The sequence below is a fragment of the Loxodonta africana genome, chromosome 9 (genome assembly GCF_030014295.1).
Source record: "Loxodonta africana isolate mLoxAfr1 chromosome 9, mLoxAfr1.hap2, whole genome shotgun sequence".
Taxonomy (NCBI): domain Eukaryota; kingdom Metazoa; phylum Chordata; class Mammalia; order Proboscidea; family Elephantidae; genus Loxodonta; species Loxodonta africana.
In genome coordinates this window covers 7,621,651-7,646,127 of record NC_087350.1, presented here as the reverse complement: position 1 = coordinate 7,646,127, position 24,477 = coordinate 7,621,651, and the positions used below count along the sequence as shown (strand labels likewise).

At 41.7% G+C, this 24,477-nt stretch overlaps 1 protein-coding gene across 1 annotated transcript in view; it reads left to right on the top strand.

Annotated features, from left to right (window-relative positions):
* The first annotated feature begins 711 nt into the window (after positions 1 to 711).
* The window catches only part of DIRAS2 (DIRAS family GTPase 2), an 86,396-nt gene continuing 62,630 nt past the window's right edge, over positions 712 to 24,477 (top strand). The window contains exon 1 of the mRNA XM_064291026.1: positions 712 to 954. The gene's annotated coding sequence lies outside the window, so the exon portion shown is untranslated. The remainder of the gene's footprint in view (positions 955 to 24,477) is intronic.

The window sequence follows — 24,477 nt, the reverse complement described above, 5'->3', positions numbered from 1 at the left end:
AATTTTTTATATGTGGGCGAAGTGAAATGATAACCAGAATGGGAAAAATTACAGGTCAAAGCCCTGCTAGAAACTTAATCTCCCTATTAGAAAACAAGGGCAGCATACACATTGCATAGCAACCAAGTCTCTTGACCAGCAGAGTTGGAAACAGCGGTGCACAGCTCAAAGATGGCAACGGACCACACTGTTTTGAACGTGAGTTGCTTTCCTCTGTCTTGGCAGTAATCCAATCTCCCACATACTCTCCTGAGGTAGCTCACTATGTCTCTGCTGAGTTACCCATTCCAGGGCTTTGACCTGTAATTTCTCCAGTTCCAGTTACCTTTCCACTTCACCCACGTTTTTAAAATGTGAGTTTGTTCCAATTTTACTTCTCTGGCCATGACTGAACCAGTTCGTATCAGTCTGAAGCCGTGCCTTCTTCAAACCTCTACTTATACAAAACCACCTGCAACGTTTAAAAAGGAAAGAAATAATAAAACACTGTGTGTGTGTGTGTGTGTGACTGGGGGTGATGGTAAAGCCAGGCTGGCAGGAGTTGGGTAGGATGTATACAGGCAATTTAGGAGCCCCTGCTCAAATCCTTTTGGAATCCCTTGGTGGCGCAAGTGGTTAAACACTCTGTTACTAAACAAGGGGTTGGGGGTTCAAGCTCACCCAGAGGCACCTTGGAAGAAAAGCCTGGAGATCTACTTCTGAAAGGTCACAGCCACGAGAGCCCAATGGAGCACAGTTCCACTCTGACACATGGGGTTGCTATGAGTTGGAAGTGATTTGATGGCAACTGGTTTGGATTTTTACTCAGATCCTTGGAGTGAGCAAAACACTGCTCTCTTTCAGGTCCAGGAGCTTCGGGCCCAACTTGCCTTGCCCAGCCGACATTCCTGGGTTTCAGATCTTTGATCTGAAAACAGTAGCAAAGATTGCCATAATCGCTGCTGATCCACTGAGGTGAGTTTTCTGGTGGCTCACCAGCTCTTACTTGAATTGATTCCAGCTGTTCAGTGGAAGTTGCTATGTACCTCCAAGGTAGCGTTATTGGTTCATGTAACAGCACGATTGTTGTGTGTTTTCTCTGTAAACAAGCCCATGGAGGAAATGGGTATGTGTGTCATGGACCATTAATAATAAATGAGGCAAAAGCAATCTACTTGGTACATAATCGTTTATATGCCCGTGCAATCGTGTAGTATACGTGTTTTCTTGTAATTGTGCTTCGGCAACAGAGATCCCTGTAGGGGAGCCTTTGGGAACCTGAGGTTTAGCACCTGCTCCCACATAATGGTGCAGAGACCTTGGGAAAAGCATTCTTCTTCCTTTGGGTCTCAGTTTTCCCATGTGTAAAGTAAGAATTAGATTGATTCTAAGGGCCCTTTCAGCCTGAGAGCGTATGCTTTGCAGGCCCTTCTGTCTGCCCTCTCATCATGTGAAAATTGAGGCTATTTCCCCCACAGCCAGATTCACAGCTTGGCTGGCAAACGTAGAGAATTTCTTGATCAAAAACATACCTTTAACCAATTTCCTCTCAGCCAGAGCATCCCACCCCAAACAGAAATTGATGTACGTAAAATGTAAAAAATGGCTCCATAACTGAAGTTTTAATAAGGAGAGAAAGTGAAACATGTGAATGACAGAAGGCAAGGGCTTGAGTAATAGAGCATCCTATCATCAGAATCCATACATGGTAAAATGCGGCACTCCACATCCTGCTCTCAGCCTCAACTTTCTCATCTGGAAAAGGGACATCAGCCGCACATGTTTAGTGTATGGCAAAAAAAAAAAGAAAATTTTGCCTAAAGAATTCCTGGATAAAACAGTTTGGTAGTTCTTCAAAAAGTTAAGCATAGAACTACCATTGTTGTTGTCGTTAGGTGCTGTTGAGTCGGTTCCAACTCATAGCGACCCTGTATACAACAGAATGAAACACTGCCTGGTCCTGCCATCCTCACAACCGTTGTTATGCTTGAGCCCATTGTTGCAGCCACTGTCAATCCATCACATTGAGGGTCTTCCTCTTTTTCGCCGACCCTGTACTTTACCAAACATGATGTCATCTTCCAGGAACTGATGCCTCCTGATAACATGTCCAAAGTATGTGAGATATAGTCTCACCATCCTTGCTTCTAAGGAGCATTCTTGTTGTACTTCTTCCAAGACAGATCTGTTCATTCTTTTGGCAGTCCGTGGTATACTCAGTATTCTTTGCTAATACCACAATTCAAAGGAGGCAATTCTGTTTCAGTCTTCCTTATTCACTGTCCAGCTTGTGCATGCATATGAGGTAATAGAAAACACCATGGCTTGGGTCAGGCACACCTAGTCTTCAAGATGACATATTTCCTTTTCTACACTTTAAAGAGGTCTTTTACAGCAGATTTACCCAATTCAATGTGTCTTTAGATTTCTTGACTGCTGCTTCCATGGATCTTGATTGTGGATCCAAGTACAATGAGATCCTTGACAACTTCAATCTTTTCTCCATTTATCAAGATGTTGCTCATTGGTCCAGTTGTGAGGATTTTTGTTTTCTTTATTTTGAGGTGTAATCCACACTGAAGGCTGTGGTCTTTGATCTTCATTAGTAAGTACTTCAAGTCCTCTTTACTTTCAGCAAGCAAGGTTGTGTCACCTGCATAATGCAGGTTGTTAACGAGTCTTTCTCCAATCCTGATGCCTCGTTATTTTTCATATATTCCAGCTTCTTGGATTATTTGTTCAGCATGCAGATTGAATAAGTATCATGAAAGGATACAACCCTGTCACGCAGCTTTCCTGACTTTAAACCACTCAGTATTCCAGAACTACCACTGGTGCACACATAACTGTTCGGGGACTTGCATTCAAGTCTGTTGGGTGTAGACCAAGGAGTGGAATTGCTAGGTGGTATGGTAGTTCTGCTGATATTCCACCATGCATCTGTCAGTTTGTCATACGGTGGAGGCTTGCATGTTGCTGTGATGCTGAAAGCTATGCCACGGTATTCAAATACCAGCAGGGTCACCGATGGCAGACAGGTTACAGCTGAGCTTCCAGACTAAGACAGACTAGGAAGAAGGACTGGTGGCCTACTTCTGAAAAGCATTAGCCAGTGAAAACCTTATGAACAGCAGCAGAATGTTCATTGCAGCATTACTCACAACAGTCAAAGGTGGAATCAATTCAAGTGTCCATCAACAGACAGTTGGATAAAATATGATATATTATTCAGCCATAAAGAGAAATGAAATTCTGATACATTCTACCACATGGATGAACCTTGAAAATATTATGCTGAGTGAAGTAAGTCAGACGCAAAAGGACAACGATTGTATGACCTTGCTGACATGAAATATCTAGACTAGGTGAATTTGTAGAAACAGAAGTAGATTAGTGGTTACCAGGATCTAGAGGGGAATGGGGAGTTATTATTTAAAAGGTACTGAGTTTCTGTTTGGGGTGATGAAAAACATTTGGGAAAGAATAGAGTTGATGGTATCACAACATGGTGAATGTAATTAATGTCACTGAATTGTGCTCTTAAAAATGTTTAAGATGGTAAAATTTTTGTCCCACATATTTTACCACAATTAAAAAAAAAAAAAAGAATTCTTGGTTACAGATGGAAGAAGAGGCCTAACTCTCTGTGCCTTAATGCTAATGAGTCTCTGATATTCAGCCATCAACAAAACCTCAAGTGTGAGATTGTGCAGGACCATTTCCTTTCTGGAACAATTGAAAGACAGACACAGAGATCAGAGAACAAACCACTAGCACTATTGCAGGGAAAGCTGGCTTGGTGAGTGGGACTTAGGTGGGCAGCCCCCACACCCATGATGCTAGGCCTGAATTAGGCAGGCTTATCAGCTCGCTTACTTTGGAGATATCATCAGCAAAGATCAATCACTACAAAAGAACATCATGTTTGGTAAAGTAGAAGGTCACTGAAGGTGAGGGGAACCTTCAATGAGATAGATTGACGCATAGCGGCAATAATGGTTTCAAACATACTAACGATTATGAAGATGGCACAGGACAGGGCAACGTTTCCTTCTGTTATAGAAGGTCACCATGAGTCAGAGTGGGCTCAAGGGCAACTGACAAAAATAACAACTAGTATACCAGGCACAGCCCCCTGCAGGGTTGGGCAGCCCTTCTGTGGGAGTGGGTGGATCCGACTGGGCAGGTTCAGTTACTTCTTCCAGACCACCTGCATGATCAGTCACTCCCAGGAGAGATGAGTTGAGTGTGGAGGGAGCCCTCCACAAGCCACAAGGAAACGAATTCAGGAAAATAAAAGGAGGTTTGTTTCTGACCCCTTCTTGATTTCCTTCCATTCAACTTGGCTATGCAGGGCCAGCCTGCTTATGATCCCAGAGATGGGAATAGAAGTGTCCACATTGTGGGTACTGTATCAATATTGATGCTCTGTATTTTATACATGCAGATTCTCTGGGAGATTCATCCTTCTTCTTTGTCTTCTTTGCCATCTTGCCTGATGTGCCCTTGCATGGCCTCCTCTGTCCACACATTGTTCCTCCTGAACGTCTTGGCTCACTCTTGCAGCCTTAGCCTGCTGGGCTGTAGACAGCACACAGTGGATTTCTTTTTGATTCAATTTGAGTGATTTAAACAATGGAATGGGCTTTATATTTATGTTTAATTACATTTATTTGCATTTATTGGTATAACAAATATATTTAGTCTTAGCTCTACCATTTTATGATAAGATTTTTGTCCTAAGGCATCCATATTTATCTTTTTCAAATTTGATGGATGTTTATTTTCCGTATGGATGCTTTCACCAGTCTGATTTCTTTCTGAAAAATTGGGAGTCATCTGTCCACCCTTAGTTTATATTTTGGTTAACTGCATACCTTCATAAACTAGTTGTAAGCCTCAATTTCTTGAATTTTAACCCAGGAGATGTCTGCCAATCTCAACTCTGTAACTTGAGGAAAGCTCCCACGGCCTCTGCCTTTTCTCTCTTTGTCACATCTACATTTACCTTAATTACGTGATGAATTTTACTTTGTGATACTTTATAAGATTTATATTTCATTCTGAACCACAATCCTCTTAATCCCATACAGTTGTAATCTAGGGGTAATATTCTAGGTCCATTTTTTTTTTTTTTTCCTGAAACTTCTCTATAATGTGCTTCTGTTTTCTTCGTTGAATGTTGCGTGGAGAAAGTTTGCCGTCAGCTTAATGGAAAGTCAGGAGATTTTTTTTTGGGGGGGGCATGTGCAGGGTGGGAATGGGTACCCATCAGACTCTATCTTTATATGTGAAAGGTGATAATTATTAACGGGGTCTATGCTCCAGGGTTAATTATTCTGTGTCTACCTTTCCTAGGACATGCTGTTTCCTTTAAGTGGATAGACTTACTTTTTTAAAAATTATACTTTAGATTAAGGTTTACAGAACACACTAGCTTCTCATTAAACAACTAGTACACATATTGTTTTGTGACATTGGTTACCAACCCTATGACATGTCAACACTCTCCCCCACTCAACCTCGGGTTCCGTATTACCAACTTTCCTGTCCCCTCCTGCCTTCTCATCGTTGCCCCTGGGCTGGTAATACCCTTTTAGTCTCTCTCTTTTTTTTTTTTTTTATGGTCTGTCTAATCTTCGGCTGAAGGGTAAACCTCAGAATGACTTCATCACTGAGCTAAAAGGGTGTCTGGGGGCCATACTCTAGGGGTTTCTCCATTCTCTGTCAGACTAGTAAGTCTAATCTTTTTGTGTGTGTGTGAGTTAGAATTTTGTTCTACATTTTTCTCCAGCTGTGTCCAGAACCCTCTATTGTGATTCCTGTCAGAGAAGTCGGTGGTGGTAGCTGGGCACCATCTAGTTATGCTGGACTCAGTCTAGTGAAGGCTGTAGTACTTGTGATCCATTAGTCTTTTGGACTAATCTTTCCTTTGTGTCTTTGGTTTTCATTCTTTCCTGCTCCAAACAGGGTGAGACCAGTGGAGTATTTTAGATGGCTGTTTATAAGCTTTTAAGACTCCAGACGCTACTCGCCAAAGTAGAATGTAGAACATCTTCTTTATAAACTATGTTATGCCAATTGAACTAGATGTTCCCCAAGACCATGGTCCCCACAGCCCTCAGCCCAGCAATTTGGTCCCTCAGGGAGATTGGATGTGTCTATGGAGCTTCCATGACCTTGACTTGGACAAGTTGTGCTGGCTTCTCCAGTGCTGTGTCCTGTCTTACCCTTTATCAGAGTTACCACTTATATATTGTCTATTTAGTGTTTTTCCGTCCCCAACCCTCCTCGCCCTCATAACCATCAAAGATTGTTTCTCTTTGTGTGTAAACCTTTTCATGAGTTTTTATAGTAGTGGTCTCGTACAATAATTGTCCTTTTGTGATTGACTTATTTCACTCAGCATAGTGCTCTCCAGATTCATCCATGTTGTGAGATGCTTTGCAGATAGTATTCCATTGTGTGTATGTACCATAGTTTGTTTATCCATTCATCTGTTGATGGGCACCTAGGTTGTTTCTACCTTTTTGCTATTGTGAACAGTGCTGCAATGAACATGGGCATGCATATGTCTATTTGTGCGTTTGCTCTTATATCGCTAGGATATATTCCTAGGAGTGGGATTGCTGAATCATGTAGTATTTCTATTTCCATCTTTCTAAAGAAGCACCATATGGTTTTCCAAAATTATCGTATCATTTTGCTTTCCCACCAGCAGTGCATAAGAGTTCCTGTCTCCCCACAGCTTCTCCAGCATTTGTTATTTTCTGTTTTTTGATTCATGCCAATAATGTTGGGGTGAGGTGGTATCTCATTGTGGTTTTGAGTTGCATTTCTTCAATGGCTAGTGATCATGAGCATTTCTTCATGTGTCTGTTAGCCTCTTGAAGGCCTTCTTTGGTGAAGTGTCCTTTCCCATTTTTTAATGGGATTATTTGTCTGTCTTTTTGTTGTAGGGGTATCAGATTTTCCTATACATTTTCGGGATTAGAACTTCTTCAGATTGTCATAGCCAAAATTTTTTTCTTTTCCCAGTCTGTAGATTCTATTTTTACTCTTATGGTAAATTCTTTCAATGAACGTAAGTGTTTAACTTTAGGAGACCTCAGTTATCTAGCTTATCTTCTGGTGTTTGTGTATGGCTAGTTATGATTTGTATCCTGTTAATGTTGTGTATTAGGGCCTCTAGCGTTGACCCTATTTTGTCTTCTATGATCTTTTTATTTATTTATTTATTTGACCCATTTTGAATCAGTTTTTGTGTATGGTGTGAGGTATGGGTCCTGTTTATTTTTTTGCTGGTGGACATCCAGTTTTGCCAGCATCATTTGTTAAGAAGACTGTCTTTTCCCCATTTAATGGACTTCAGGCTCTTGTCAAAGATCTAGACTTTTATTTTTTCAGAGTTGCATGTGTGTATGTTTATTGCATCTTTAAATAGTTTTTCTTTTCTATTTAATGTTTCTAGGAATTATGCCTATGTTGGCCTTTCTTTGTTTACCTTCCATATTTTCTCTGTATGTGGGTAGACATGCTTTCAGTGGCAAGAGCATAAGATTGGACAGAAAACAACTAGGTACAATGACACAAATAGTCACTGCACCTAGCTGTATGATTTGTTCTTCCAAATTGCACTCACCGTTTTGGCCTATCTCCTCTTTCTCCTTTCCTCCCATAGCAGCGGGCCAATGGCTGCCTAGTCCCCTCTTAACCCCTTCTCCTTCACTCTAGCATATCCCAGAGAAGCACCATCAGTGGCAGGGGAAGTTATGTCTAGAAGAGGAACGTCTCAGGTGGAGGGCTAATCGTGCAGAGCTAGCGCCTCCCTTTCTTCCTCCCCCCTTGTGCCCCACAGTACAACCCATCTGACCCTTCAAGCTTATTGCAACTGAGAGAAAAACAGGGGAGAGACTCTCCTTCTTTATTTCAGGGCCAAAGGTGTGAAAGATGATTCCAACAGTATCACAACTTTGAATTATTTAATCACTTAAGGCTTTCAAAGCACCCTTTCTCTGGAATCCTATGCTGGAATTCTGAATGAGTTATCACTCAGAAACATCCTGATGACCACCCTTTATTATGACGGTAGTCAATTATAAAAGCCAAGCCAGTTGCCATGGAGTCAATTCTGTCTCATGGTGACCCCACGTGTGTCAGAATATAACTGTGCTCCTTAGGGTTTTCAATGGCTAATTTTTTGGAAGTAGATTACCAGGCTTTTCTTATAAGGCACCTCAGGGTGGTCTTGAACCACCAACCTTTTGATTAGCAGCCAATCTTGTTAACTGTTGCATCTCCCAGGGACTTTCATAAATTATATTAAACTGTATAAAATTGTTAGGATTATCACTCAGCTACATATTGGTGAGTTGGACTGGGAGTCTCATCAACTTAGAAATAACCTTTGGCAGTACAGCCCAATCAGATGCTGGATGGAACATGAATCTCTGGATATTTAGGTATCCCTGGACATTGAATTCTGCAACTGATATAAGCACTGGAGCCAAGCAATGTGACGCTGAAGCTGGTGGTCTAAGTTGGCTTCCCCATCTTTCTAAGCTCAGCCATGAAGGTGAGCACTTGAATTCTGCAGTTCTGTAAAAATGGCATAGGGGTGGTGTCTGACCTCCTCTAATTTCCCAAGGGGGAAGGAGAGTCAAGATCAACACCCCAAGGCTGATTCCTGTGAGGTGGAGGTCAGACTTCCAACCTCTCTCCACAGTCTTTACTAATTCCCAGCCTCCCGCAGCACCCTCTACTTCTCTGCTGGGTTGAATAATAAATTGCATTGGACACAGAACTCACAGACAATACTCATGATTATGGAGTTTATTAGGGAAGTAACAGCTACAATTGAGGCTCAGGAACACTCAGGATACAGTTCTTCCATCAGGACTGCCTCTTCCCAGCTGTGCTCACAATCACCCCTACCCCTGTTCCCCAGCCTCTGCCTAAAGGCACTCAGCTTTCTTTCTCCATGGGCTGGGAAGCCTCCGTGCCATCACCTGCTGCCAGATCTCTGCTGCCAATGCTTATCACCATTTTCAGGGGTACAGCTGTCTCTCTCTCTTAGCCTTCTGCTTCTCTTAGCTTATCAGTGTAGGAATTCTGGGTGCAAAGGACGTGCTGGCTCCTGGCTGTTCTTCCTCAGTGGTGGTGGGCTTCTCTCTTTCCTGCCTCTGTGGTGGCTCATTTTAAGGCCAGCAGGATGGCAAAACTGACCAATCCCTTTAGTGGGCCATAATTGCCATATCTGCACAGTCCTGCCCAATCACTTGGGTGAGAGTTCCAAGACTATAGCTAGAAAAGCCACAGAAAAGTGACCTCTGGCCCCACAACCTCTTTTAAAAGTTGATGCTAAAGTTAATACATTGTCTGTTTGAACACTGTCACACTAGCTGAGATACCTGGTCACCATCTCCAGAATGGTATTCAGGAAAAATATAGTCAGACAATTTGGCGGTGAAAACAAATCTTTCTTAATGTAATTCTTATTTGATTCCCAGTAGCCTTGAATAAGTAATCAGTTAACATTTGATTTTGCTCTCACCCTGGTACCATCCAGTCTCAGGGGTGCTGTCCCCTTGGAGAACAGATGCTTTCGAGGAGAGCCATGCACTGCCCTTCTTTGCCATCTGCTGGCATCAGTATTCTTACTTCTAGCCTCTTCTTTGCTTGTTTTTTTTCTTTTTTGGTGAAAATATACACAGCAAAACTAGCTCCCATTCCACAGTATCTAGACCTAATGATCAGTAACGTTGGTTACATTCTTCACATTGTGTCAACATCCTTGTTTTCTGGTCGTTTCACTTCCATTTGCTTAATCTCCCTGCCCCCCAACCACCTCACCCATACTTTAAAATAGCTGTTGACCCTTTGGTCTTATATAGATCATTTCTTTTTAGAAGAAACACAATACTTGAAGATGCCAGTATTTACTCTTTGGGCTAAAGTGTTAATTTAAAGGTGACTTCAGGAGATAGCTTCAATTCAGTGGTTGAAGGGCAACTCAGGACCATAGTCTCGGGAACTCCTCCAGCCTCAATAGTTTCAGTTCTTAAGGAATTTGGAGTTCTGTTCTACATTTTCTCCCTTTTTTATTGGAATTCACATGTTGCATTCCTGTTCAGAACATTCAGTAGTGGCAGCCAGGCATCATCTAGTTCTTCTAGTTTCAAGATGGAGGAGGCAGTGGTTCACGCAGATATTTAGTCCTGTAGTCCAGTTCCTTCTCTGAATCTTGGGTTTCCTTCTTTATTCCAGACAAATAAAGACCAATAGTTGTACCTTAGATGGTCGCTTGTAAGCTTTGAAGATTCCAGATACTATTCACCATGGTGGGAGTTGGAATATAAACTTTATGCCATTTTACTGGCTTGTCTCATGAGACCACAGCCCTAAGCTCCCAAACTAAGAGAACTAATTCCATGAGGTGATTGGCTATATCTAATTAGTATCAGCATCTGTAGACACCTCCCTCTTTTTTTTTTTTTTTTGGTTGTTGTTATTGTTGCAAAGCCATGTACAACCTAGCATTTGCCCATTTGTCCCTTTTCCCTGTGCACAGCTTATTGACATCAGTTACATCAGTCATGCTGTGCCAACTTCACCCACATTCGGTGCCACCTACCCCATTTCTCTAACGAAGAAGGGATTACTACCTCGGGAGCACTTTTCCCCTCCCCTCCCATCTGTAACCACTAATGAACATTAGTTTCTGTATATTTAGCTATTTCTGTCATTTTATAAAGGTGAAAACATACAATTTTTTGGGTGGGGGGATTGACTTATTTTGCACAACATAATGTTCTCTGGGCTTACTTTGCTTTTGAATCCACTTACTTGCTTCTTTAACTACTTATCTACTTAATGAGGTTAAAAAATTCCTTAATGTTAAAAAATTATATTGTAGGCAGTAAATATCTAGAAAATCCAGGTCTTTTCAAATGAATTAGTAAACTCTCAGGTTCACAAAGGAGAAATGGACAGAGAATATGAGCAGAACATTTATAGTAGAACTCAAAATCCAGCCTTCTTCAGCATACATGCACACACACACACTCCTTTTCTTCCTATCCAATCATATTTAGTTGCACCAAGATCTGTATAGCTAAGCAAGCCATGAACTCGGCAGTGCATCTGATCTCCATTTCTTGGGCCTTGAAAATTCTACCTCCTTACTTATTCACCTTCTCTGACTTCTCCTTTCCTCCTGTCACTGCTCCAGTTCAGTCCTGTGATTCCTGAAGTCTCTCCTAACTTGTTTACCTGCCTCTAATCTCTTCCTCTTCTAATCCATGTCAGAGCTTCAGCAGTCCTAGGAAACTGTCCCAATGAAATCAAGATACCCAGGGTCTCTGAAAAAGAAGTCTTTTGAAAGAATAAAATATTTCTATATCAAGAAAGTCTAAAAAGATGTAAAAACTTAAGGATATACTAACAAGGTATAAGTTTCTTTTTGAAAAATGAGAAAAAGGAAAAAAAAAAAAAGGCCAAAAGTAATTAGAATCTCTGGGTGGGGTGGGGGAAGGGGTGAAGGGCCAATATTAATAAGGTCATGGTGCAAAAGCAAGGCAAATTAAATTACGGTGACCTAAGAAGATACCAGTGGTGCTTTCCCCAGTGTCTCAGCTATCAGATAACAACCCAGAACTACAGACGGTGTGTCATGTGAATGTCTCCATCCCAAAGGGAGCAGCAAAGGAGCCACCCAGATACCCTCCTTGCCTCAGCTTGCTAAGAGGCAGCCATGATGGTGTCTTTGACCCCTTGATTGGTTCCAAGTTGAATTTGACGTGCTTTGAACAGTGAGAAGTAGTTGTCACCGGATAGGTTTCAGAGTGTGAAACTTGAGTGTTTGGCTGTGATCTTGACACTCACAGAGGCTACAAGAATGTGGATCGTGATCTCAGAGAAGATCTGACAAACTTGGGTTTTACAGAAATGGGCCTGTACATCATGGTCTCTTTATACTCTTTTGAGTTGAATCCTAACTCTATAGCAGGAAAGCAACCAGGAATTGGGCTGCAACAGAGATGAATGTGTACCCTCATTGCTTTAGGGCTGGGCCTGCTGAAAGCAGTGGGGTGAAGAGAGTTGTGAACTGGCAAGGAGATCCTCTAGAGACTATGTTCTCTGACCGCTGCTGGCTTGCCTGGGTTGTGATGTCATTTGTCCCCGCTATGGAGGGTGAGGAAGGTTCCGCCTGAATGTCAGTTTTCTTTCTATACCCTTAGTTCATAAGGTCCAGTATTTTATCATCTCTGGGCTCCTCCTTGGGCACTTTGGCTCCAGATCAGATATAAGTCTCTCTAAAGACAACTCTTTGATACTTCATGATGTTAATCTGGGGTGAGGGGGCCTCATGCACCTTTGTGTTTCACGCAGATTGTATCTCAGGACCTTATGTATCTTGTCCTGGGGAATATTTGTCACCCCTTCATTTATTAGGGAGAGTAGCTTTGAAAGCCTACTCTCTCCTGGACATGTTATCAGGAGGGACCAGTCCCTGGAGAAGGACATCATGCTTGGTAAAGTAGAGGATCAGTGAAAAAGAGGAAGACCCCCAATGAGATGGATGGACACAGTGGCTGCAACAATGGGCTCAAACATAGCAATGATTGTGAGAATGGTACCGGACTGAGCAATGTTATATTCTGTTGTACATGTGGTCACTATGAGTTGGAACCAACTTGACAGCACCTAACAACAGCAACAGCTCTTTGCTGAAGTTCCTGGGAGATGCAATGGTTAACACACTTGGTTGCTAACCAAAAGATTAGAGGCTCTAGTCCACCCAGAGGTGCCTCAGAAGAAAGCCCTGATAACCTATTTCCAAAAAATCAGCCACTGAAACCCCATGGAGTACGATTCTACTCTGACACCCATGGGGTTGCCATGAGTCAAAAATCAACTGAGAGTAGCCAGCAATGACAATAACAACTTTCTGCTAGGAACTGTGCTACAAGCTGGTCTTGGAGGAAAGAGTGATTTCCCCACGCTTCTGTTTTCTGTACTCATATAGGTCATGGTTCTTTTCGCTCTTCCCATGTGTGGAAACTATTGGGGTAACACTCCTGGCCTCTCCACTTGCTCCCCTGGTGTGTTTGTAGTAAAGACTGGGTGTATGTAGGTCAGCATCTTTCCCTTCTTCCCTGGGAGCCAGCATCCTGCAGAAAGGATGTATTCTACTCTTCTCCTCCCACTGTGAGTCTTACAGGGCCAAGACTTCATGGGATGGGATGGGGCAGCTTGATGGTTCAGTGTATCCTGTGGCAGAGGAGGGAATTCCTGGGCTCGGGGATCAAGTATAGAAAGCTCACTCATTCACCCAAAGATACAGTGTTAATAGTGATGATGGTGTCATTTAGTTCTCTTCTTACTCCTGTATATATAATTTACTTAGAACTCAGGTGGGGAGGGCAATGGCATTTATTTCAACATGACTTCTGGGGATACAAAGATGAATGAGGCAGCCATGGTGCCTGCCTTCAAACAGCTTAGAGGCTAATGGGAAAGCAAAATAAATAGGTAAACAAACAACTAATAATAAACAAGTGGGGATTGATTGTGATACGGCCTATGGAGGAAGCAGATTAGCAGGGTCTGGGTGACTGGAGGTAAAGCAACTTTGATCAGGGTGGTCAAGGAAGGCCTTTCTGTGGACAACACATTTAATGAGTAGATTGGAGGCAAAAGAAGGAATGGGACAGCCACAGCCAAGCAAGCTCATGAAGCTGAGCAGCAGCATGGGTCCTGATGTGAGGAAGGGCTTGTTGAGCTTATGAAACTGGAATAGGGCCAGTTTGGCTGGCACCTGTGAGCAGAGGGTAGAGGACATGAGATATAGTGAGCTACGGAGTCATGAGAGCCTTGGGAGCCAAGATAAAAGGTTAGGGCTTGATTGTAAAAGCTCTGTGATGGCACCCCAGGGCTTTCCTGCTCAACCAATTAGAGAATAGACTAGTGATCGAAAGCATAGATGTGAGAGATGAGTCAGGAAGTCAAGATTGATCTAGCCATACTTCTAATCCTTTTGATTCTTTAGAAAGGACAAAAGGGTGAAAGGGGCAGAAAACCTTATTCTGCCTTGTCTTATGAGGATGCAAAATATCTGACAGAGAGAGAGAAGCGACGGTGTGGGAGACCAAGAGAAGACAGCTGCCAGGGCAAAATTTTAAAAGATGCTTAGAGGTACCACGACTTTGAGCACAGGGGAAGAGATTGTCCCGGCAAAGTAGGAGGTGCTATCATGGGAGAGTGGCTAGAAAGTGGGATGCTTGACCCGATAATCAGCTGTCCTATAATTTGTCATGATGACAGGATGCAAGATGTGCCCATTGGTGGGGATATGGTGGGAGAAAACATCACTGGAGGAGATGGAAATAAGAGGCCAGAGACTGAGGTGAATCTATCAGGTGGGATCAGATCCAGGTGGAGAGGAAGACTGCCAGACCCAAAGAATGATAGATGATGACAAGGAGTTGGGAGGAAGGCAGGAATTTTGAAGCAGGAAGGGGATAATATGACCCAGAAGAGACAATGCACTGGATCAAGGAGATACTGAGGAATGAGAGAAAAACAGTCTCAGCTTGAAAGGGCTACAGAGAAGCAGTCACCAGGGGAGCAGTCAGAATGATTTTAATTAGGGCCAGAAGGTAGAGAACTTCTGTGAAGAAGTTTAGGATTTAGAGGAATTTCATGATAAGGTACATGTGTTCCAGAAGATATGGTGGAAGGTTTTGGGAGAAGAGAAGAACAGGGGTGCCATGGGCTACATCCAGGGAGGTACAGAGCAGCGTAAGCACATGGCATTGTATTTCATGGATATGCTCATCTGTTGATGATTCAGTAATACGTTGATATGTTGAGTAGACCAAGAGAACTAGGTCATCCTTATATAAGATGGCAATGAGAAACTCTTTGAGATTACCAGGAATAGATGCCAGCTTTAGCATCTGTGTAAGCTGAAAAGATTGAGAACAGATCGCAAGGATGGTGCCTCATCCTTACTCAGGTGAACATCGTACCAAGGGAGGGGAGAAAGAGGAGAGGCAAAACCTCCTTAAACTGAAAAGCACATGGTACAGTTGAGTAGAATTTGGAGGGATGATTAAAAAAAAAGAGAATTAGGATGAAAACAAACAAAAATAACACAGAACCTTTATTCTCTGCAAAAGCACTTGACATTCTTCATTCACGACAAATTTACCCCATTCCCTGCAAGTCGCCCTTGGCTACTGTAGTGGATGCTGTTGTGCACTATCCATAGCCACTGTGTCAGGACTGAAGTCCTCATTTCCCCAGAGACTGGGAGTGTTGCTGCTGAAGGTGCTCTGGCCCTCAGCCAGAGAGAGCCACTTCACCCAAGATTACATCCCTCTACAAGGGTAAGGGAGGGAGGGTAGCTTACGTACAATGGCTAATCCAAGGGTGGCTCTCTTGTCTCAGTGAGGGACATCTCGGAAGGGCTCAACCTACTCCAGAGCCTCTAATTTTGGGGTGCTAATCTCATGAACAAAAATCAAAGAGAAACTTCATTGGCCTGAGCTTCCTTCCTCCAAGGAGATGTGAAAAGCAGTTTTGTGTTTCAGGGCTGAGATCTTAGTTAGAAGGGCCTTGCTCATTTGAGGATTAGGCTGCAGTGACCCTATCAGGGAGAGGATGGAGGCTGGGGTGTGAGCTGAAGACAGGCATTTCCCAGACCTGGAAGTGGGTATCCCAACTGCTAATTATGAGGCCGGGAAATGGGTGTTTTTTGGGCAGTAGAGTCATACACCCCACTCTTATATGGTGGAACTTTGGATGGGATAGTTGAATGGACATGATCTAAGCATTGCAATATTGGGAGAATTTGTGGGGTGCACTGCTCGCCTGAGCACTATCTACTAAAATGGTACCTTTTCAAGGAGACATGTTGACACTGCATTTTCTAAAAAGGTGACTAAGTAAACAAACAAAAAACAACCTTAGTGCAATGGGTTTCAAACTACACAGTGCATTAGAATCACTTCGAGTTTTGCTAAAACACAGATTGCTGGGCCCCACTTTCAGAGTTTGTGATTGTGTAGGTCCAGGGTGGGGCCAAAAATTTACATTTCTAACCATACCTTAGGTGATAACACTGGTCCCCAGAACCACTGTCTTAGAGGGAACAAGATGAATGTTAGACAAGGGGACATATAAAAATGTAGTCCAAAGGCACATCTTTTAATTCCATGCTTGATTGCTCACCAGCCTACTTGGAAGTCTCTTCCACTTTATCTGTATGCTCATGCCCCTTGATGTTAGAATTTGGCTCAGCTTCTCCCTTGACGGAGCCCTGGTGGTGCAGTGGTTAAGAACTCAGCTGCTGGGGGTGGGGCCAAGATGGAGGAATAGACAGATGTTTCCAGTGAGCCCTCTTACAACAAAGGCCTGAAAAAAACAAGTGAAATGACTATATTTATGACAAGCTAGGTGCACTGAACATCGAAGGCAAGCTTAGAAAATGCACTGAGGGGTGGGGGAGGAAGAGACAGTTCAGCAGCAGTGAGGAGTTACCCGACCTGAATCTCTGGGAGCCCTCAGGCACCATTCCTGGGAGTGGCTGCTGTGGGCTAGTACTAGCATTCGGCTGCAGTTTCCTCAGGGAGAAGCAGCCAGCCACACAGCCTACTCACACCTCCGGAACCAGAGAAGAACGGCGCTCTCAGCAAAAGCTAAGTACTTGCGTATATTTTACCTCCCCCCGCCCCACTCCCAAGCTGGCTTCAGTGACTGATTTCCCTGGGCCTGAGATAGGCCGTGTTGAGCACCTAGAGCCAACTTCCTGGCTTGCAGAAGGAATAAATTTGAAACTGGGGGGAAAGATAATTTGCCAGCTCCACTAGTGAGGGGAGCTCAGGACAGAAGCAGCTCCTGTCCAGGCATAAAGGGTCTGTGGACTTTGAGTAACTTTCCCCTCGGCATGGACCTGTGTGGACCTATTTCAGGAGAATAGGCCCTTGTTGGCAGACTACAGCTGTTTCAGCTGTGCAGTAGAGAGGTGGCTGTTTGATGTTTGACATTGCTTTGCCTATTAAATAGGGTCCTCACCTACCCACATCAGGGACCTGAAGACTGGTAGCTCCACTCAGGTCACCCGATCACCCAGCCACCCACGAAAGGAGTTGAAGGATAACTGGTACCTCCCAGTCCTTTCAACCAAAAACATTGGGTGCCCATGGTCCGTCTTCAGAACCCAGCCACGTGTACCCTTAAGGGAAAAGGGACACGCTTTACTCAGAGACACTTTGGGGATGATTCTCAGCCCCCTGCAGTGTTCAGAGCATGGACCCCTGCTGCAACCAGATACTGGTACAACACCAATCACCCCTGTCCTTTTAAGACTGTAGGACAGAGCCTGTACCACACAGTTGATGATCAGCTACCTGGACACCTGAGCTGAACTCATACAAGAAAAGCGAACAGACTCCTAGATAGATATACTTGATAACAGCTCTAGCCATCTGGGAAAAGGACGTCAGAGCTTGAAAGGCAAAAATAATCAAGCTAGCTCACTCAAGCAGCCCATTTGGGCATACCAAAACAAAACAAAGCAAGAAACTACGACACAATAAGCAAACATAAAATAAACTAATACATTAACTTATAGATGACTTGGAGACAACAGTCAATATCAAGTCACATAAAGAAACAGACTATAATTGCTTCAACAAGCTCTCAAAATAAAGAATCCAGGGATCTTCTAGACGAAAGTGCACTCCTGGAATTACCAGAGGCAGAATAAGAAAGATTAATATACAGAACGCTTCAAGACATCAGGAAGGAAATCAGGCAATACACAGAACAAGCCAAGGAACACACAAATAAAGCAGTTGAAGAAATTAAAAAGATTATTCAGGAACATAATAAAACAATTTAATAACCTGGAAAAATCCATAGACAGACAACAATCAAAAAGTCGGAAGATTAACAATAAAATTTTCAGAGGAGCAGAAGTGAGCAAGTGGAAGGCAGAATTCGTGACTCTGAAGATAAAGGACTTGGCACCAATACTTTTGAAGAAAAATCAGATAAAAGAATTAAAAAAAATGAAGAAACCTTAAGAATCATGTGGGACTCTACCAAGAGAAATAACCCACGAGTGATTGGAGTACCAGAACAGGGAGGGATAACAGAAAATACAGGGAGAGAATTATTGAAGATTTGTTGGCAGAAAACTTCCCTGATATAATGAAAGATGAGAAGATATCTATCCAAGATGCTCATCGATCTCCTCATAAGGTGGATGTTAAAAGAAAATCACCAAGACATATTATAATCAAAGTTGCCTAAATCAAAGAGAGAATTTTAAGAGCAGCTGGGGATAAATGAAAAGTCACCTACAAAGGAGAGTCAATAAGAATAAGCTCAGACTACTCAGCAGAAACCATGCAGGCAAGGAGGCAATGGAATGACTATATATAAAAAAACATAAAGCATTGAAGAAAAAAAATTGCCAGCCCAAAATCTTATATCGAGCAAAACTGTCCCTCAAATATGAAGGTGAAATGAGGACATTTCCAAATAAACAGAAGTTTAGGGAATTCGTAAAAACCAAACCAAAACTATAAGAAATACTACAGGGAGTTCTTTGGTTAGAAAATCAATAATATCAAGTATCAATCCAAGGCTAGAACACTGGGCAGAGCAATCAGAAGTGAAACCAGACAAGGAAATCGCAAAAATAAATCAAGATAGAGAAAAAGCTTAAAACAGGGAAACAGCGATGTTATTATGAAAAAGAAGACAATGTTAAAACAATAAAGAGGGACTAAGAAATGTAGTCATAGATCTTCCATATGAAGAGGAAGACAAGATGATACAAAGAAATAAAACTTAGGTTTAAATTTAGAAAAACAGGGGTAAATAATAAGGTAACCACAAAGGAGACAAACTATCCTACACATCAAAATAAAATACAAGAAAAAAATAGAGACTCAGCAGGAACAAAACCAACAACAATGAATATGAGGAAAGGATAGTATATAAAGATAATCTACTCAGCACGTGAAATTAAGTGGAATAAAGTAACTGTCAATAACACACAAAAAAAGACATCAAAATGATAGCACTAAATTCATACCTATCCATAATTACACAGAATGTAAATGGACTAAATGCACCAATAAAGAGACAGAGAGTAGTAGAATGGATTAAAAGACAGGATCTGTCTACATACTGGGTACAAGAGACACACCTTAGACTTAGAGACACAAACTAAAACTCAGAGGATGGAAAAATCTATATCAAGCAAACAACAATCAAAAAAGAGCAGGAGTGGCAATACTAATTTCTGACAAAATAGACTTTAAAGTTAAGTCCATCATAAAGGATAAGGAAGGACACTATATAATGATTAAAGAGACAATTTATCAGGAATATATAACCATATCAAATATTTATGCACCCAATGACAGGGCTGCAAGATACTTAAATCTAACTCTATCAGCATGGAAAAGTGAGATAGACGGCTCCACAATAATAGTAGATTTCAACACTCCACTTTTGGTGAAGGACAGGACATCCAGAAAGAAGCTCAATAAAGACACAGAAGATCTAAATGCCACAATCAACTAACTCGACCTCATAGACATACACGGAACACTCCACCCAATAACAGCCAAGTATACTTTCTTTTCTAGTGCACATGGAACTTTCTCTAGAATAGACCACATATTAGGTCATAAAGTGAACCTTAGCAGAATCCAAAACATTGAAATATTGCAAAGCTTCTTTTCTGACCATAAGGCCATAAAAGTAGAAATCAATAACAGAAAAAGCAGGGAAAAGAAATGAAACACTTGAAAACTGAACAATACCCTGCTCAGAAAAGACTGGCTTATAGAACACATTAAGGATGGAATAAAGAAATTCAGATGAGAATGAAAACACTTCTTATCAGAAACTTTGGGACACAGCGAAAGCAGTGCTCAGAGGTCAATTTATATCAATAAATGCACACATACAAAAAGAAGAAAGGGCCAAAATCAAAGAACTGTCCCTACAATTCGAACAAATAAAAAGAGAGCAACAAAAGAATCCCACAGGTACCAGAAGGAAACAAATAATAAAAATTAGAGCTGAACTAAATGAAATAGAAAACAGAAAAACAATTGAAACAATTAAGAATACCAAAAGCTGGTTCTTTGAAAAGCAAAAAAACTGATAAACCATTGGCCAAAATGACAAAAGGAAAATAGGAGAGGAAGCAAATAACCCGAATAAGAAATGAGATGGGCGTTATTACAACAGACCCAACTGAAATTAAAAGAATCATATCAGATTACTATGAAAAATTGTACTCTAACAAATTTGAAAACCAAGAAGAAATGGATGGTTTCCTAGAAACACACTACCTACATAAACTAACACAAACAGAGGTAGAACAACTTAACAGACCCATAACGAAAGAAGAGGTTCAAAAGGTAATCAAAAAACTCCCAACAAAAAAAAGCCCTGGTCCGGACGGCTTCACTGCAGAGTTCTACCAAACTTTCAGAGAAGAGTTAACACTGCTACTACTAAAGGTATTTCAGAGCGTAGAAAAAGACGGAATACTCCCAAACTCATTCTATGAAGCCAGCATATCCCTGATACTGAAACCAGCTAAAGACACCACAAAAAAAGAATATTACAGACCTATATCCCTCTTTTTTTTTTTTATATCCCTCATGAACTTAGATGCAAAAATCCTCAACAAAATTGTAGCCAATAGAATTTAACAACTTATCAAAAAAATAATTCCCCATGACCAAGTGGGATTCACACCAGGTATGCAGGGATGGTTCAACATTAGAAAAACAATAAAGTACTCCATCATGTAAACAAAACAAAAGACAAGAATCACATGATTTTATCAATTGATGCAGAAAAGTCATTTGACAAAGTTCAACACTCATTCATGACCAAAACTCTCAGCAAAATAGGAATAGAAGGAAAATTCCTCAACATAATAAAGGACTTTTATACAAAGCCAATATCCAACATCATCCTAAATGGAGAGAGCCTGAAAACATTCCCACCGAGATCAGGAACCAGACAAGGATGCCTTTGATCACCAGTCTTATTCAAGATTGTGCTGGAGGTCCTGGCCAGAGCAATTAGGTTAGATAAAGAAATAAAGTGCATCCAGATTGGTAAGGAAGAAGTAAAATTATCTCTATTTGGAGATGACATGATCTTATACACAGAAAACCCTAAGGAATCCTCAAGAAAACTACTGAAACTGATAGAAGGGTTCAGCAGAGTATCAGAATACAAGATAAACATACAAAAATCAGCTGGAATTCTCTACACCAACAAAAAGAAGATCGAAGAGGAAATCACCAAATCAATACCATTTACAGTAGCCCACAAGATGATAAAATACTTAGGAATAAATCTTACCAGAGATGTAAAAGACTTATAGAAAGAAAACTACAAAACACTTCTGCAAGAAACTCAAAGAGATCTACATAAGTGGAAAAACATACCATGCTCAAGGATAGGAAGACTTGACATTGTGGAAATGTCTATTCTACCAAAAGCTATCTATAGATTTAATGTAATTCCGATCCAAATTCCATCGACATTTTTTAATGAGATGGAGAAACAGATCACCAACTTCATATGGAAGGGAAAGAGGCCCTGGATAAGTAAAGCATTCCTGAAAAAGAAGAAGAAAAGTGGGAGGACTCACTCTACCTGATTTTAGAACCTATTATACCACCACAGTAGTAAAAACAGCCTGGTACTGGTTCATCAATAGATACCTAGACCAACGGAACAGAATTGAGAATCCAGACATAAATCCATCCACATATGAGCAGTTGGTATTTGACAAAGGGCCCAAATCAGTTAAATGGGGAGAAGACAGTCTTTTTAACACATGGTGCTGGCATAACTTGATATCTATCTGTAAAAAAATGGAACAAGACCTGTGTCTCACACCATGCACAAAAACAAACTCAAAATGTATCAAAGACCTAAATATGAAATCTAAAACGATAAAGATTATGGAAGAAAAAATAGGGAGAACATTAGGAGCCCTAATACATGGCATAAACAGTATACAAAACATTACTAACAATGCAGAAAAAAAACAAGATAATTGAGACCTCCTAAAAATCAACACCTATGCTCATCCAAAGACTTCACCAAAAGAGTAAAAAGACTACCTACAGACTGGGAAAAAGTTTTTAGTTATGACATTTCCGATCAGTGCCTGATCTCTAGAATCTACATGATACTGCAAAAACTCAACTACAAAAACACAACCCTATTAAAAAATGGGCAAAAGATATGAATAGACACTTCACTAAAGAACACATCCAGGTAGCTAACAGATACATGAGGAAATGTGCAGGATCATTAGCCAATAGAGACATGCAAATCAAAACTACAATGAGATTCCATCTCATTCCAACAAGGTCGGCATTAACACAAAATAATAAATGTTGGAGAGGTTATGGAGAGACTTTATACACTGCTGCTGGGAATGTAAAATCGTACAAACACTTTGGGAAATCGATTTGGAACTTCCTTAAAAATCTAGAAATAGAATTCCCATAAGATCCAGAACTTCCACTCCTTGGAATTCATCCTAGAGAAATAAGAGCCTTTACACGAACAGATATATGCACACTGACGTCCACTGCAGCACTATTTACAATAGAAAAATGTGGAAGCAACCAAGGTGCCCATCAACAGATGAATGGATAAATAAATTATGGTATATTCACACAATGGAATACTACTCATAGATAAAGAACAGTGAGGAATCTGTGAAACATTCCATAACATGGAGGAATCTGGAAGGCATTATGCTAAATGAAGTTAGTCAGTTGCAAAAGGACAAATATTGTATTAAGATCACTATTATAAGACCCGGAGAAATAGTTTAAACAGGGAAGATAATATTCTTTGATGGTTATGAGAGGAAGGAACGAGGGAGGGTGGGAGAGGGGTATTTGCTAACTAGATGGTAGATAACTACTTTAGGTGATGGGAAAGACAACACACAGTACAGGCGAGGCCAGCACAACTGGTCTAAACCAAAAGCAAAGACGTTTCCTGAATAAACTGAATGCTTCGAATGCCAGCGTAGCAGGGGTGGGGTTTGAGGACCACGGCTTCAGGGGACATCTATGTCAATTGGCATAATAAAATCTATTAAGGAAACATTCTGCATCCCACTTTGGAGAGTGGCACCTGGGGTCTTAAATGCTAGCAAGCGGCCTTCTAAGATGCACCAATTGGTCTTAACCAACCTGCACCAAAGGAGAAGGAAGAACACCAAGGACACAAGGTAATTACAAGAGACAGAAAGGGCCACATAAACCAGAGATTACATCATCCTGAGACCAGAAGAACTAGATGGTGCCCAGCTACAACCGATGACTGCCCTGACAGGGAACACAAGAGAGAACACCTGAGGGAGCAGGGCAGCAGTAGGATGCAGACCCCAAATTCTCATAAAAAGACGAGACTTAATGGTCTGACTGAGACTAGAAGGGCCCCGGTGGTCATGGCCCCTAGACCTTCTGTTGGCCCAGAACAGGAACCATTCCCAAAGCCAACTCTACAGATAGGGCTTGGACTGGACAATGGGATGGAGAGGGATGCTGGTGAGAAGTGAGTTTCTTGGATCAGGTGAACATTTAAGACTGTGTTGGCATCTCCTCTCTGGAGGGGAGATGAGAGGGTGGAGGTAGTTAGAAGCTGGTGGAATGGACACAAATAGAGATGGTGGAGGGAGAGAGTGGGCTGTTTCATTAGGGGGAGAGCAATTGGAAGTATGTACTTTTTTCACCAAGGTGTATGTAAGTTTTTGTGTGAGAGACTGAGTTAACTTGTAAGCTTTCATTTAAAGCACAATAAAAATTAAAAACAAACAAACAAAAAAACTCAGCTGCTAATCAAAATGCCAGGCTGTTTTAATGCACCGAATGCCTCTTGGAAACCTTATGAGGCCGTTCTACTCTTTTCTGTAGGGTCACTCTGCGTTGTAATTGACTCGATGGCAACGGGTTCTCCCTTGATGTTTATCACTATGTAAAAGTGGAAAAGTAACCCTCAAGTTGGCCACGATGGGCTGAGGGAGAAGCAGGGTTGATGTGTATGGTTATGCCGTGTGTATACTGTACGAAGGGACCAGCAGAGAGGAAGAGTGGGGACTGGGAACAGCCCGTGCATCTCTCAGTCAGGTGGAGGCCGTGGAATGGGCCATGTCTGCCCTAGGAACGTTCTTTTCACAAAGCGTCCCGGGTTCCTCAAGTCATGCACTGTGGTGGTGGTGGTTGGAGGAGTGGGGTGCAGAACTCTGTCCACCCAGAAAGCCTCTTTTTCTAATTACAGAAAGGGAAAATGTAAGCTTGCAGAGTCCTAAACAGGAAAACAAAATGGGAACCCAGCTGAAGAGGTGTTTTTTTTACAATCACACAATAGGTCCTGGAATTCACATGTAAGCCTATGCAGAAGGAGGGGGCCATC